This window comes from Tachypleus tridentatus, chromosome 7 (assembly GCF_004210375.1).
Source record: "Tachypleus tridentatus isolate NWPU-2018 chromosome 7, ASM421037v1, whole genome shotgun sequence".
In the NCBI taxonomy this organism is placed as follows: Eukaryota; Metazoa; Arthropoda; class Merostomata; order Xiphosura; family Limulidae; genus Tachypleus; species Tachypleus tridentatus.
This window is the reverse complement of record NC_134831.1, coordinates 164,240,250-164,257,073: the sequence shown is the minus strand read 5'-3', so window position 1 is coordinate 164,257,073 and position 16,824 is coordinate 164,240,250. Positions and strand designations below refer to the sequence as shown.

Sequence of the window (16,824 nt, the reverse complement as noted above, 5' to 3'; positions counted from 1 at the left end):
TTCGCAATGGCCGCCTGCGAGCAGACGCGAGGCCGAATCACGTGATGCTGGGCTTATATCTCGAACGTAACATACCTGTACATCAGACTTTTTATTTTCTTACATACGCAGACGATATGTGTTGTTTTTTTCCTTCAAGTAACACATTACATATGGTGTAGAAATATGTAAAACAACGATGATCATACATGCTTGACGACTTTTACACTTTCTCAGATCGTATCTTTTTCAGCTAATTTTTTTTTTTAAATTTTAGATCCACTTATGCAATTGAGAAACAAAGATAAACGAATAGAAACAAGACGGGTTAAACAACACCCGCAAAGAAAATAAACGAAAAATATTACAATATAACCTTTGATCGGAAACAAGCTGTAAACTAAAGCTTGATATAAGCCTTTTATACTCTAAATATATCCAATTATGACAGTTTGTCACTGGTTCCATATAGAAACTTGCCTGTAAAATGGCTTAGGTAATCGAAATCTTGAGTTTCATGTTCAACTTTGTGATCCCATAGTGATCTAAATTCAGATCAGTGATTACGGAATCTCATAATATTTAAAGAAAATATGTTTCATTTTTTTGTTTGCGATAAAGCACAAAGTTCATAATGAGCTATTTGTGTTCTGCCCATGACGATAACGAAACGCGATTTATGGCTTTACAGGCCCATTGACTTACCACTGAACCATCTGGCGGGAAACTTGTTTGAGCATTTCAGCTCTTGAAATCGTACTGATATATTATTAAATAATTTAATCAATAAATTTCAGCAAATAAAGAACTTGTCTTTAGAGTATCTGTCGGCTTCCACCATTCTCCACCTCCCAAAATACGTTATTGTTTTCAAAAATATTATTATCCCAAATCGTTTGGTTGTTTTTATGCTTAATTTTACTGTTGTAAATATTTAAAACGGTAATTGTTTGAATGTGTGTTCCTTGTTTTTTTTTTTTATTTCATAATTTCATTATTACGGGTACTTAGTTATGATATAGTACAATCTGGAGATATTCTTAATACCCAATAATACTTTTAGGTTCTTCCCACAATTAATTGGAAGTTCTTTTCAGAAATATATTATAAATGTAAATCTGATTTTTTTTATACTTTGACTGAGATTTTTATAAAAAAAGCGATAAATTATTCTTTCTTTTATTTTAAAAATAACAGAAGCGACTGGACAGAGAGCTGGCTTCTGCTGGACAAATGTACTCACAGGTCAGTATAAGTCCGTGTGTGTGTGTTTCTGTTAGCGTCTTAGAGCGTGTGACATTCTAACAAGATTCTGTGATGTCATTTATCTTAGTGCGCATGTGATGTTCCTTCTATTCACAGGTAGACATCCCAATAGAAAAAATAAAGGAGGTTATGTCCTCCCCATACCGCCTGATCCGTCAGGGGATGCTGTCAACCTTTTCTTAAGATACCCTCTTTTAAAGAAATTTTTCTCACGAGAAAACTTATTTAACACTATAAGGGAATGGTCCAGAACAATGAGAAAGTACAAATAAGGGAACCAAGATTATGATGTTAAACTCACGCTCACGACTAGAAATGTTATGTGTGTGAACAATTTTGAATACCACATCAAGTACTGAAGTTTCAGAAATATAGATTTAGCTTTCAGTGTTGTCACGAATAGATTATTTCGTCTTACTGACTGTTAAACTAGTGATATACAAATTCATTTTTTATTGTCGGGGTTAAGATATAATGAACATAACAGCTTATTTTGATTGTAAACATGTTGTATTTATAACACGTGAAAGGAAAGATGTATATTTTTTAGTCTTTTATCGCAAGAAACTTGAAATATATGAAAACAGAGTTTCTGGTTTCTCTGTTAGGTTTGTAGAAACGAACGCATTACTAGCTTTTCGAAGTAATTGTTATGTGACTAATGAACAAGGATGAAACCATTAATCACAGTGTGAAATCTAGTTTACTTAAATATGTGTATAAAAATAATGGACAAACATATCTGCAGGCGTGGGTTACGAGTGTACACTTTGTGGTGAATAGTATCAAAATGTACAATCATTATAGTCATCTCCTAACATTTCATGTTTAGTTTATAGAGATTTATGTAACACAAATTTTGTTCCTGGATAGTATGTGTTATTTCTTAATTGCTTATGTTGTAAAAGTACAGAAAATGGCCATTATTCTCTTCAAACTTTAGTGACCTGGATAATGAAATTTCGAAATTAACCTATTTTCTATGTAAAAACGGACAAATTTGCACATTTTCATTTACATAAGGTCTGAATAAAACTACATATGAATCAAGATTTACATGTACTTATACTAAAGTTGTACAAAAATGTTTAGAAGTGAGTAGTTTCTCGAGATTTGCGACTGTAATGTAAATCACTTTCACGTATCAGCTCCCAAATATAATATCCTATCATGTTTTCGTTATACGCTCCCAGGTCACAAAAAAATAAAACAAACAAACACAAAAGCAAAGCTTGAAGAGGAAAATAGGTCCTTCCCATTTACTTTAGACATAAGCAATTGGGAAATAACACCCAGGAACAAGAGAAAGTAAATTTTGTTACATAGTGCAATTAAATATTCCTTAACTGCCATTTCACTGGATCATTGGTATTGTGTAAAATAGATATAATATATTTCAAATGAGGATTCGTGCTGAAGATAGTGTAGATGGAGAGTTTTTCTTCTGAAGAAAACGATTTTTTTAAACGCATGAAATTGAATGGTCTTTTTCAGGATCATCACATCGCGAGAAAGGGAAATCTGTGATTGGACATAAGTGACGCATAGCATACTAAAATACAAATAGAAACACTAACAGCTGTAGGAACTGTCTAAATGGGATCTCCTAATATAAATTTTCATCATCCCAAGTAATTAAATATCAGAAGTTAATGAAGGAAACAGACGTGTTTCAAATCTCATCAAGCCCATTAAGGGCATTAAGATTAGTACCTTGAATTGTCCAAGTACCTCCTAACACTCGGACTAGAATTATACCGTCTATCTGCTGCCTCTTATGTAACAAATTCTTCAGGCTAAAGACCTTCAATGTTGCATAAAGAAGACAACGAAACTCAACTGTATCAGAGCAAATAACTAAAACTGTACATGTGTGAAAAAGATTAATACATCTGTATTGAATATACTTGCAGGTGTTTTGTTTGTTGTAACCTCTTATAATTTGATGCTTATTGAACAAAAACTACGTAACTTTGCATTAATTTCAAGGCCTATCACGATAATCTAAATTATCCCAATATTTTTTTTTCAGAAATTATTGTTATACAAAAAATATTGTATGGCTACATCAGAACCATCTAGTATATTTTATTTTAGTCCTCCGCTAGTACAGCGGTAAGTTGGCGGACTTACAACGCTAAAATCAGAGGTTCGATTCCCATCGGTGGGCTCAGCAGATAGCCCTATGTGGCTGTGCTATAAAAGAAACACATTAAGACTAGAAGGAAGGCAGCTAGTCATCACCGTTCACCGCTAACCCTTGGGCTACTCTTTTACCAACGAATAGTGGGATAGATCGTCACATTATAACGCTCCCACGGCTAAAAGGACGAGCATGTTTGGTGTAACGGGGATTCGAACTCGCGATCCTCGGATTACGAGGTCAGTGCCTTAACCACCTGGCCATGCTGGACCCACAAACATCTAATGAACAACTTTACATAGTTTATGACAATTGAACTTTTTTTTTTTATTATTCTCTTAAAAAATACAGAACTTCAAGATATTGTGACCTACTATAAAATTGTTTAAAATTAGTGTGCTCTACAGAAACTAATTTTTCATATAATAATAGCAAGTCTTTTAGTATGATGGATTAAATGGATACATTTTGAATAACGAATGTCATAATTAAATATAACTCGCATAGGAGATGAATAATTTCCAGTTATAAAGATTTGACACAAATGATACAATTATGTTATTGTTACCCAGTAGGTGGCACAATGTCGACGCACTTAAAAAAAAAGGAAACAAACTAAAAGCTAAATTGCTATTAACCGGAAATTCTTACTGGAACTTTGTCTTTGAACTTAATAAAGCACGGGTAATTAATTTCACGAGGGGTAAAATCAGGTATTGTTTTATGATAAGTCCCCAGCGCCTCAGAGATAAATCTAAAGGTTTATGACGTTAAAAAACGAGTTTCGAAAGCCCTTTGGGTAACTTTGTGCTTTAAGATAAACAAACTTTATAAAATAATTGAAACTCTAACATGAAAGGAAGTATTTCTAATGTTTCTGTTTAAAATAATGGCACTCAACAAACCTTTAGAAATTTACAATAAAAAAGTAAATCAAATTGTATGATTTTTTAAGCTGACGCTAAATATTGGTTAGTTGATTTTTACTAAGTTTCATGGAATTTGGTTAAGTTTACACTGTGAAAAACGAAATAAGTCAAGGGTTGTTACTAATACCTTACCATAGCCTGGAATGGGTGATTTCTTTTCATATTATTGGGTTTTATAACACGATGACTAAAGATGACAGTAATAAAAGGAAAATTGTAAACAAAATGTACTCATTTGTAAAACACGGACTGTGTGACCTATGAGACAGGCAGGTTTGACTTCAAAGTAGTCATCACCACTGTTACTAGCATTGGAGGTTATAGTTTTCTCGATGTCTCAGTTCTCAAACAGCAGAAAAACTCTGTCATAAGCCTTTGAGAAACCCTGAACTGTAGAGATATTTCTCAGAAATAGACATTTTATCAGTGGCTTCTCTTCGGTCTCGGCTGATTGAGAACTTGGACCAAACAAGATGCTATCTTGTTGGTAAGAATAAATGTGTTCAAACAGCAGAAGGAAAATATGAGAAGTTCTGGTCATTTGAAGTCAAAAGTAGAAGAAAGGTAAGTAATTTGATCATCATGGCAAAAATTCAGGTTAAGATATTGTGGTCATCTGAATTCTGACACGAGTTAAGTGACATTGCTACAGGTTTGTTTGTGCTCACGAGTATATTGCTTTCACCCAAGTGACACCCCTGTTCACCAAGCTTCACTGAGTCTAACACTCGAATCATACGCAGGTATACAGCCTATTGTTATCATCTCGAAACAACACGTCCATCTGCAATCTGTTCACGTTCTTTTTACCATTATCTTGTTGTTATATGAACAGAGTCCAAGTCCAATAGTAATTTAAAAAGCATTAAATTATAAGCAGTAAATCCAAGAACTGGAACAGACTGGTCACTGTACAAGCATCAATATTTAATTTTATATAATGAGAATCCATTAGCAAAAAAATCTCACCTCCATTAGGCTTTATCAGGTACAATTTAATACACTTCAGGTGAGTTCGAAGCAATTTGCCGTGAATGAGTTCTTACCACAAGTTGTACAATAACATTGAACTGCACCTTGAACTGAAACAAAGGTTAGGAAAATGTTCAGTGAAACTGAATTCTCAAAAAATAATTAAATCTAAAGAAATAAAAATAGAGACAAGTCCACTCTAATAGCTGGACCAATCACCTCAAAGTATATCCTCATTCGTTTAAATAGATTATGTCACAACACCATATAAAGTTGATGTATCTGTGCCTGTGAGTTGTCTCTGATATCAGTGTCCAGGCATGGAGGCTGCTAAAAAGGGTTCCAGATTTTCCAGTTACTACAGTTCTTTTAACTAAGCTCCCAAGATATACAAACAGAAAATGTCAGTTTATACGTGCAAGACTTACTTTACATTAGCTGTATGTAAAATTATATCAGTTTATACGATTAAAACTTACTTTATATGAGCTGTATGTAAGGTTATATCAGTTTAAACGTCCAAGATTTACTAAACATTAGCTTTATATAACGTTATGTCCGTTTGTACCTGCAAGACTTATTCTACATTAGCTGTATGTAATGTTATATCAGTTTGTAAGTGCAAGATTTACTCTACATTAACTGTTTGTAAGGTTATATCGGTTTATACGTGGAAGATTTACTCTACATTAGCTATATCTAATATTATGTCAGTTTATACGTGCAAGACTTTCTCTATATTAGCTGTATGCAAAGTTATATCAGTTTATACGTGCAAGATTTACTCTAAATTCTCTGTATGGAAGATTATATCAGTTTATACGTGCAAGACAAACTCTACATTAGCTGTAATAAAGATTATATTTGTTTATACGTGGAAGATTTACTCTAAATTAGCAGTATGTAAGGTTATATCAGTTTAAACGTGCAAGATTTACTTTACATTAGCTCTATGTAGGGTAATATCAGTTAATTCGTGCAGTAGTTTCTATACATTAGCTGTTTGTAATGTTATATCAGTTTATACGTCCGAAATTTACTCTACATTAGCTATATCTAATGTTATATCAGTAGATACATGCAAGATTTACTCTACACTAGCTGTATGTAAGGTTATATCAGTGTATACGTGCAAGACTAACTCTACATTCGCTATATGTTAGGTTATGTCAATTTGTACCTTTAAGATTTACTCTACTAAAGCTGTATGTAAGGTTATGTTAGTTAATACGTGCAAAATTTACGCTACAATAGCTGAATGTAATATTATAACAGTTTATACGTGCAAGATTTATTTTACCTTACCTGTATATATGGTTATGTCAGTATATACGTGCAAGATGTTATCTAGATTAGATGTATGTCAGGTTATATCTGTTTGTACGTGCAAGACTTACTCTACATTAGCTGTATGTAAGGTTATCTCAGTTTATACGTGCAAGACTTGCTTTACATTAGCTGTATGTAAGGTTATGTCAGTTTATACGTGCAAGACTTACTCTACATTAACTGAATGTAAGGTTATGTCAGTTTATACGTCCAAGACTTACTCTACATTAGCTGTATGTAAAGTTATGTCAGTTTATACTGCAAGACTTACTCTACATTAGCTGTATGTAATGGTATATCAGGTTATACGTGCAAAACGTACTCTACGTTAGCTGTATGTAAGGTTATAACAGTTTATACGTGCAAGATTTACTCTACATAAGCTGCATGAAATGTAATATCCGTTTATACGTGCAAGACGTACTCAACATTAGCTGAATGTAAGGTTACATGAGTTTATACGTGCAAAACGTACTCTACATTAGCTCTATGTAATGTTATATCAGCTTATACGTGCATGATTTACTCTACATTAGCAGTATGTAATGTTAAGTCAGTTTACACGTGCATGACTTAGTCTAAATAAGCTGTATGTAAGGTTATATCAGTTTATACAAGCAAGATTTACTCTACATTACTGTATGTAAAATTATATCAGTATATTCGAGCAAGATTTACCCTACATCAGCTGTATGTAAAGTTATATCAGTATATTCGTGCAAAATTTACTCTACATTTCCTGTATCTAATGTTATATCAATTTATACGTGCAAGACTAACTCTACATTTTCTATATGTTAGGTTATGTCAATTTATACCTGCAAGATTTACTCTTCTAAAGCTGTATGTAAGGTTATGTTAGTTAATACATGCAAAATTTACTCTACAATAGCTGAATGTAATATTCTAACAGTTTATACGTGTAAGATTTATTTTACATTACCTGTATATATGGTTATGTCAGTTTATACGTGCAAGATGTTATCTAGATTAGATGTATGTAAGGTTATATCTGTTTATACCTGCAAGACTTACTCTACATTAGCTGTATATAAGGTTATATCAGTTTATACGTGCAAGGTTAACCCTACGTTAGCTGCATGTAAGATTATATCTGTTTATACGTGCAAAATTTACTCTACATAAGCTGTATGTAAGGTTATATCAGTTTATAGGTGCAATATTTACTCTAAATTAGCTGTATGTAATGTTATATCACTTTATACGTGCAAGATGTACACTACATTAGCTATATGTAATGTCATATCAGTTTATACGTGAAAGATTTACTTTACATTCGCTGTATGTAATGTAACATCCGTTTATACAAGCAAGACTTACTCTACATTAGCTGTATGTAAGGTTATGTTAGTTTGTAAGTAAAAGACTTACTCTCTATTAGCTGTATGTAATGTTATGTCAGTTTATACCTGCAAGACTTACTATACGTTAGCTGTATGTGAAGTTATATCAGTTTATAGATGCAATATTTACTCTACATTAGCTGTAAGTAATGTATATCACTTTATACGTGCAAGGTTTACTCTACATTTGCTCTATGTAAGATCATATGAGTTTATACGTGCAAGATTCAATTTACACTAGCTGTATGTTATGTAATATCCGTTTATACGTGCAACACTTACTCTACGTTACCTGTATGTAAGGTTTATCAGTTTATACGTGAAGATTTACTCTACCCTTGCTGCATATAAGGTTATCTCAGTTTACACGTGCATAACTTACTCTACATATGCTGTATGTAAAATTATGTGAGTTTATACGCGCAAGACTTACTCTACATTAGCTGTATGTAATGTTATATCAGTTTGTAAGTGCAAGATTTACTCTACATTAACTGTTTGTAAGGTTATATCGGTTTATACGTGGCAGATTTACTCTACATTAGCTGTATCTAATATTATGCCAATTTATACGTGCAAGACTTTCTCTATATTAGCTGTATGCAAAGTTATATCAGATTATACGTGCATGTCTTAGTCTACATAAGCTGTATGTAAGGTTATATCAGTTTACACAAGCAAGATTTACTCTACATTAGCTGTATGTAAGGTTATATCAGCTTATTCGTGCAAAATTTACTCTACATTACCTGTATCTAACGTTATATCAATTTATACGTGCAAGATTTACTCTACATTAACAGTATTTAAGGTTAAATCATTTTACACGTGCATGACTTACTCTACATAAGATGTATGTAAGGTTATATCAGTTTATGCGTGCAAGACTTACTCTACATAAGCTGTATGTAAGGTTATGTCAGTTTATACGTGCAAGACTTAATCTACATAAGCTGTATGTAAGGTTATGTCAGTTTATACGTGCAAGACTTAATCTACCTTAGCTGTATGTAATGTTATATCAGTTTATATGTGCAAGATTTACTCTACATTAACTGTTTGTAAGGTTAAATCAGTTTACACGTGCATGACTTACTCTACATAAGATGTATGTAAGGTTATATCAGTTTATGCGTGCAAGATTTACTCTACATTAGCTGTATGTAAGGTTATATCAGCTTATTCGTGCAAAATTTACTCTACATTACCTGTATCTAACGTTATATCAATTTATACGTGCAAGATTTACTCTACATTAACAGTATTTAAGGTTAAATCATTTTACACGTGCATGACTTACTCTACATAAGATGTATGTAAGGTTAAATCAGTTTACACGTGCATGACTTACTCTACGTTAGCTGTATGTAAGATTATATCTGTTTACACGTGCAAGACTTACTCTACATTAGCTGTATGCAAGGTTATATAAGTTTATACGTGCAAGACTACCTCTACATTCCCTATATGTTAGGTTATGTCAATTTATACCTGCAAGATTTACTCTTCTAAAGCTGTATGTAAAGTTATGTTAGTTAATACGTGCAAAATTTACTGTAAAATAGCTGAATGTAATATTATAACACTTTATACGTGCAAGAATTATTTTACATTACCTGTATATATGGTTATGTCAGTTTATACGTGCAAGATGTTATCTAGATTAGATGTATGTAAGGTTATATCTGTTTATACGTGCAAGACTTACTCTACATTAGCTGCATGTGAAATTATATCAGTTTGTAGATGCAATATTTACTCTACATTAGCTGTAAGTAATGTATATCACTTTATACGTGCAAGATTTACTCTATATTTGCTCTATGTAAGATCATATGAGTTTATGCGTGCAAGATTCAATTTACATTAGCTGTATGGAATGTTATATCAGTTTATACGTGAAGATTTACTCTACCCTTGCTGTAGGTAAGATTATATCAGTTTACACGTGCATGATTTACTCTACATATGCTGTGAGTAAAATTATGTCAGTTTATACGTGTAAGACTTACTCTTCATTAGCTGTATGTAATGTTATATCAGTTTGTAAGTGCAAGATTTACTCTACATTAACTGTTTGTAAGGTTATATCGGTTTATACGTGGAAGATTTACTCTACATTAACTGTTTGTAAGGTTATATCGGTTTATACGTGGAAGATTTACTCTATATTAGCTGTATGCAAAGTTATATCAGATTATACGTGAATGTCTTAGTCCACATAAGCTGTATGTAAGGTTATATCAGTTTATAAAAGCAAGATTTACTCTACATTAGCTGTATGTAAAGTTATATCTGTATATACGAGGAAGATTTACTCTACATTACCTGTATCTAATGTTATATCAACTTATACGTGCAAGATTTACTCTACGTTAACAGTATTTAAGGTTATATCAGTTTATACGTGCATGCTTTACTCTACATAAGATGTATGTAAGGTTATATCGGTTTATACGTGGAAGATGTATTCTACGTTAGCTGTATGTAAGATTATATCTGTTTACACGTGCAAGACTTACTCTACATTAGCTGTATGCAAAGTTATATCAGTTTATACGTGCAAGACTAACTCTACATTTTTTATATGTTAGGTTATGTCAACTTATACCTGCAAGATTTACTCTTCTAAAGCTGTATTTAAGGTTATGTTAGTTAATACGTGCAAAATTTACTCTACAATAGGTAAATGTAATATTATAACAGTTTATACGTACAAGATGGTATCTAGATTAGATGTATGTAAGGTTATGTCAGGTTATACGCTGAAGACTTACTCTACAATAGCTGTATGTAAAATTATATCAGTTTATACGTTTAAAACTTACTTTATATTAGCTGTATGTAAGGTTATATCAGTTTATACGTCCAAGATTTACCATACATCAGCTGTATGTAATGTTATATCCGTTTGTAGGTGCAATATTTATTCTACATTACCTGTATGTAATGTTATATCAGCTTAGTCGTGCAAGATTTACTCTACATTTGCAGTATGTAAGGTTGTATCAGTTTACACGTGCATGACTTACTCTACATAAGCTGGATGTAAGGTTATGTCAGTTTATACGTGCAAGACTTACTCTACATTAACTGTATGTAATGTTATATCAGCTTATTCGTGCAAGATTTACTCTACATTTGCAGTATGTAAGGTTGTATCAGTTTACACGTGCATGACTTACTCTCCATATGCTGTATGTAAAGTTATATCTCTTTTTACGTGCAAGATTCACTCTACATTTGCTGTGTGTAAGGTCATATCAGTTTATACGTGCAAGATTTACTTTACATTAGCTCTATATAAGGTTATGTCAGTTTATACGTGGAAGATTAACTCTAATTTAACTCTATTTAAAATTATGTCAGTTTATACCTGCAAAAATTACTCTTCATAAGCTGTATGCAAATTTATATATTAGTTTATACGTGCAAGATTTACTCTAAATTAGCTGTATGGAAGATTATATCAGTTTATTCGTGCAAGACTTTCTTTACATTAGATGTATGAAATATTATATTTGTTTATACGTGCCAGACTTACTCTACTTTAGCAGTATGTAAGGTAATGTCAGGTTATACGCTCAAGATTTAGTGTACAATAGCTGTATGTAAAATTATATCAGTTTATGCGTTTAAAACTTACTTTGTTTTAGCTGTATGTAAGGTTATGTTAGGTTATACGTTCAAGATTTACTATACATTAGCTGTATGTAATGTTATATTAGTTTGTAGGTGCAATATTTATTACACATTACCTGTATGTAATGTTATATCAGGTTATACGTGCAAGACTTATTTTCTATTAGGTGTATGTAAGGTTATATCAGTTTATACTTGCAAGATTTTCTCTACATTAGCTGTAGGTAATGTTATATCAATTTATACCTGCAAAAATTACTCTTCATTAGCTGTATGCAAATTTATATATCAGTTTATACCTGCAAGATTTACTCTACATTAGCTGTATGTAAGGATATGTAATTTGTACGTGCAAGATTCACTCTACATTAAATGTTTGTAAGGTTATATCGGTTTATACGTGGAAGATTTAATCTACATTAACTGTGTGTAAGGTTATGTCAGTTTATACGTGCAAGATTAAATCTACATTAGCTGTATGTTATGTAATATCCGTTTATACGTGCAAGACTTACCTTACTCTACATTAGCTGAATGTAAGGTTATGTCAGTTTATACGTACAATATTTATTCTACATTAGGTGTATGTAAGGTTATACCTGTTTATACGTGAAAAGAGTTATCAAACATTATCTGTATGTAATGTTATGTGAGTTTATTCGTGCAAAACTTACTGTACCTTAGCTATATGTAAAGTTATATCAGTTTACACGTGTAAGATTTATTCTACATTACCTCGATGTAAGGTTATATCAGTTTATTCGTGCAATATTTTCTCTACATTAGCTGTTTGTAATGTTATATCAGTTTATACGCCCGAAATTTACTGTACATTAGCTGTATCTAATGTTATATGAGTTTATACATGCAAGATTTACTCTACACTAGCTGTATGTTAGGTTATGTGAACTTATACCTGGATGATTTACTCTACTTAAGCTGTATGTAAGGTTATGGTAGTTAATACGTGCAAAATTTACTCTTCAATAGCTGTGTATAATATTACAACAATTTATACGTGCAAGATTTATTTTGCATTACCTGTATGTAAGGTTTTGTCAGTTTATACGTGCAAGATTTATCATGCATTAGTGGTATGTAAACTTATGTCAGTTTATAAATGCAATATTTTCTTTACATTAGCTGTATGTAAGGTTATATCAGTTTATACGTGCAAAATGTACTCTACATTAGCTGTATGAAGAGTTATATCAGCTTATAGGTGCAATATTTACTCATTAGCTGTGGAAAGGTTATATCAACTTATACGTGCAGGACTTACTCTACATTATCTGTATGTAAGGTTATATCAGTTTATACGTGCAAAAGTTACACTACATAAGCTGTATGTCAGGTTATGTCAGTTTGTACGTGCAAGACTTTCTTTACTTTTGCTCTATGTACAATTATATCAGTTTATATGTTTAACACGTACTCTACATAAGATGTATGTAAGGTTATCTCAGTTTATACGTGCAAGATTTACTATACATCAGCTGTATGAAACATTATATTTGTTTATACGTGCAAGACATAATCTACATTAGCTGTTTGTAAAGTTATGTAAGATTATACGCTCAAAACTTATTCTACAATAGCTGTATGTAATGTTAAGTCAGTTTATACGGGCAAGACCTACTCTGCACTAGCTGTATCTAAGGTTATATCAGTTTATACGTGCAAATCTTACTCTACATTAGCTGTACGTTAGGTTATATCAGTTTATACGAGCACGATTTACTCTACCTTAGCTTATGTAAGGTTATATAAGTTTATACGTGCAAGATTTACTCTACTTTAGCAGTATGTAAGGTAATGTCAGGTTATACGCTCAAGATTTATTGTACAATAGCTGTATGTAAAATTATACAGTTTATGCGTTTAAAACTTACTTTGTTTTAGCGTATTCAAGATTTACTATACATTAGCTGTATGTAATGTTATATTAGTTTGTAGGTGCAATATTTATTACACATTACCTTTATGTAATGTTATATCAGTTTATACATGCAAGACTTACTTTACATTACCTGTATGTAAGATTATATCAGGTTATACGTGCAAGACTTATTTTCTATTAGGTGTATGTAAGGTTATATCAGTTTATACGTGCAAAATGTACTCTACATTAGCTGTATGAAGAGTTATATCAGTTTATAGGTGTAATATTTATTCATTAGCTGTATGTCAGGTTATATCAGCTTATATTGCAAGATTTACTCTACATTAGCTGTATGTAGTGTTATATCATTTTATACGTGCAACATTTACTCTACATTAGCTGTATGTAAGGTTATGTCAGTTTATACATGCAAGACGTACTCTACATTAGCTGTATGTAATGTTATATCAGTTTATACAAGCAAGACTTACTCTATATTAGCTGTATGTAAGATTATATCAGGTTTTACGAGCAAGACTTACTCTACATTAGCTGTATGTCATTATGTCTGTATATATTATTTTACTCAGTTTATATCAGTTTATAGATTTAAAACTACATTAGCTGTATGTAAGGTTATATCAGTTTATAGTGCAAGATTTACACTACATTAGCTGTATGTAAGGTTATGTGAGTTTATGCGTGCAAGACTTACTTTACCGTTTCTGTATGTACAATTATATCAGTTTATACGTTTAAAACGTACTCTCCATAAGCTGTATGTAAGGTTATATCAGTTTATAGTGCAAGATTTACACTACATTAGCTGTATGTATGGTTATGTCAGTTTATACCTGCAACACTTTTAAACCTTAGCTGTATGTAAGGTTATATGAGTTTATACAAGAAAGATTTATTCTATATTAGCTGTGTGTAAATTTATATCAGTTTATACGGGCAAGACTTACTCTATATTAGCTGTATGAAAGGTTATATCAGTTTATAGGTGCAATATTTACTCTACATTAGCTGTAGGTAAGGTTACATGAATTTATACATTTAAGATTTACTATACATTAGCTGCATGTTGTGTTATGCCAACATAAACGTGCAAGACTAACTCTACATTAGCTGTATGAAGGGTTATATCAGCTTATACGTGCAATATTTACTCATTACCTGTATGTAAAGTTATATCATCTTATACGGTCAAGACTAATTCCACATTAGCTGTATTTAAGGTTATGTCAGTTTATAGTGCAAGATTTACTCTACATTAGCTGTATGTAATGTTATATCATTTTATACGTGCAAGATTTATTTTGCATTTACTGTATGTAAGGTTATATCAGTTTATACAAGCAATACTTACTGTATATTAGCTGTATGTAAGTTTATATCAGGTTATACGTGCAAGACTTATTTTCTATTAGCTGTATGTAAGGTTATATCAGTTTATACTTGCAAGACTTCCTCTGCATTAGCTGTAGGTAAGGTTATATCAATTTATACGTGCAAACATTACTATACATCATCTGTATGTAAGGTTATATCACTTTATACGTGCAAGATTTACTTTACTTTAGCTGTATGTAAAATTATATCAGTTTAAACGTTTAAAACTTACTCTACCTAAGTTGTATGTAAGGTTATATATGTTTATACGTCCTAGATTTACTATACATTATCTTTATGTATTGATATGTCCGTTTTTACCTACCCGACTTACTCTACATTAGCTGTATGTAAGGTTATGTCAGTTCAGATGTGCAAGACTTACTCTACATTAGGTGTATGTAAGGATATATCAGTTTATACAAGTAAGATTTATTCTATATTAGCTATATGTATATGTTATATCCAGACTTATACATTAGCTGTATGTAAGGTTATATCAGTTTATAGGTGCAAGACTTACTCTATATTAGGTGTATGTAAGGATATATCAGTTTATACAAGTAAGATTTATTCTATATTAGCTGTATGTAAGGTTATATAAAGTTATACGAGGAAGACTTATTGTACATTAGCTGTATGTAAGGTTATATCAGTTTATAGGTGCAATTTTTACTCTATATTAGGTGTATGTAAAGTTATATCAGTTTATACAAGCAAGACTTACTCTATATTAGGTGTATGTAAGGTTATATCAGGTTATACGAGCAAGACTTACTGTACATTAGCTGTATTTAAGGTTATATCAGTCTACAGGTGCAATATTTACTCTACATTAGTTGTATGTAAAGTTATATCAATTTACACATTCAATATTAACTCTACATTAGCTGTATGTAATATTATATCACTTTTTACGTGCAAGATTTACTCTACATTAGCTGTATGTAAGGTTCTGTTAGTTTATACCTGCAAGAGTTACTAAACCTTAGCTGTATGTAAGGTTATATCAGTTTATACGAGCAAGATTTACTCCACATTAGCTGTATTTAAGGTTATCTCAGTTTAAAGTGCAAGACTTACTCTAAATTAGCTGTATGTAATGTTATATCATTTTATACGTGCAAGATTTATTCTGCATTAGCTCTATGTAAAGTAATATCAGTTTATACGTGCAAAACATACTCTACGTAAGCTGTATGTCAGGTTATATCTGTATAGACGTGGAAGACTTACTTTGCTTTAGCTGTATGTAAAATTATATCAATTTATACGTCTAAAACTTACTCTACATAAGCTGTATGTAAGGTTATGTCAACTTATACGTGTAAGATTTACTCTACATTAGCTGTATGTAAGGTTATATCATCTTATAAGTAAAGGACTTTCTCTACGTAAATTGTATGTAAGGTTATAAAAGTTTATACCTGCAAAATTTACTATACCTGAGCTGTATGTAAGGTTGTATGAGTTTATACGTGCAAGATTTACACTACATTTGGTATATGTAAGGTTATATCAGGTTATACGGGCAAGACTAACTGCACATTAGCTGTATGAAGAGTTATATCAGCTTATACGTGCAATATTTACTCATTACCTGTATGAAAAGTTATATCATCTTACACGGTCAAGACTAATTCCACATTAGCTGTATTTAAGGTTATGTCAGTTTATAGTGCAAGATTTACTCTACATTAGCTGTATGTAAGTTTATATCACTTTTTACGTGCAAAATTTACCCTACATTTGCTGTAAGGTTATATCAGTTTATAAATCATGTATTTGTGTATGTAAAGTTATATCAGTTTATACGTGCAAGATTTACTTTTCATTAGCTATATGTAATGTAATATCCATTTATACGTGCAAGACTTACTCTACATTAGCTGTATGTAAGGTTATATCAGTTTATACGTGCAA

At 31.5% G+C, this 16,824-nt stretch overlaps 1 long non-coding RNA gene across 4 annotated transcripts in view; it reads left to right on the top strand.

Moving 5' to 3' along the window:
• LOC143257093 (uncharacterized) overlaps nucleotides 1-16,824 on the top strand; it is a 44,000-nt gene that overhangs the window by 3,405 nt on the left and 23,771 nt on the right. For 2 of the 4 annotated variants that reach the window (XR_013031680.1, XR_013031679.1), the window contains 2 exons: nucleotides 1,177-1,224; nucleotides 2,740-3,151. This is a non-coding gene — a long non-coding RNA (uncharacterized LOC143257093). Of the gene's footprint in view, nucleotides 1-1,176; nucleotides 1,225-2,739; nucleotides 3,152-16,824 lie in introns of those variants that run through there. The other 2 variants (XR_013031678.1, XR_013031681.1) reach the window with 1 other exon arrangement.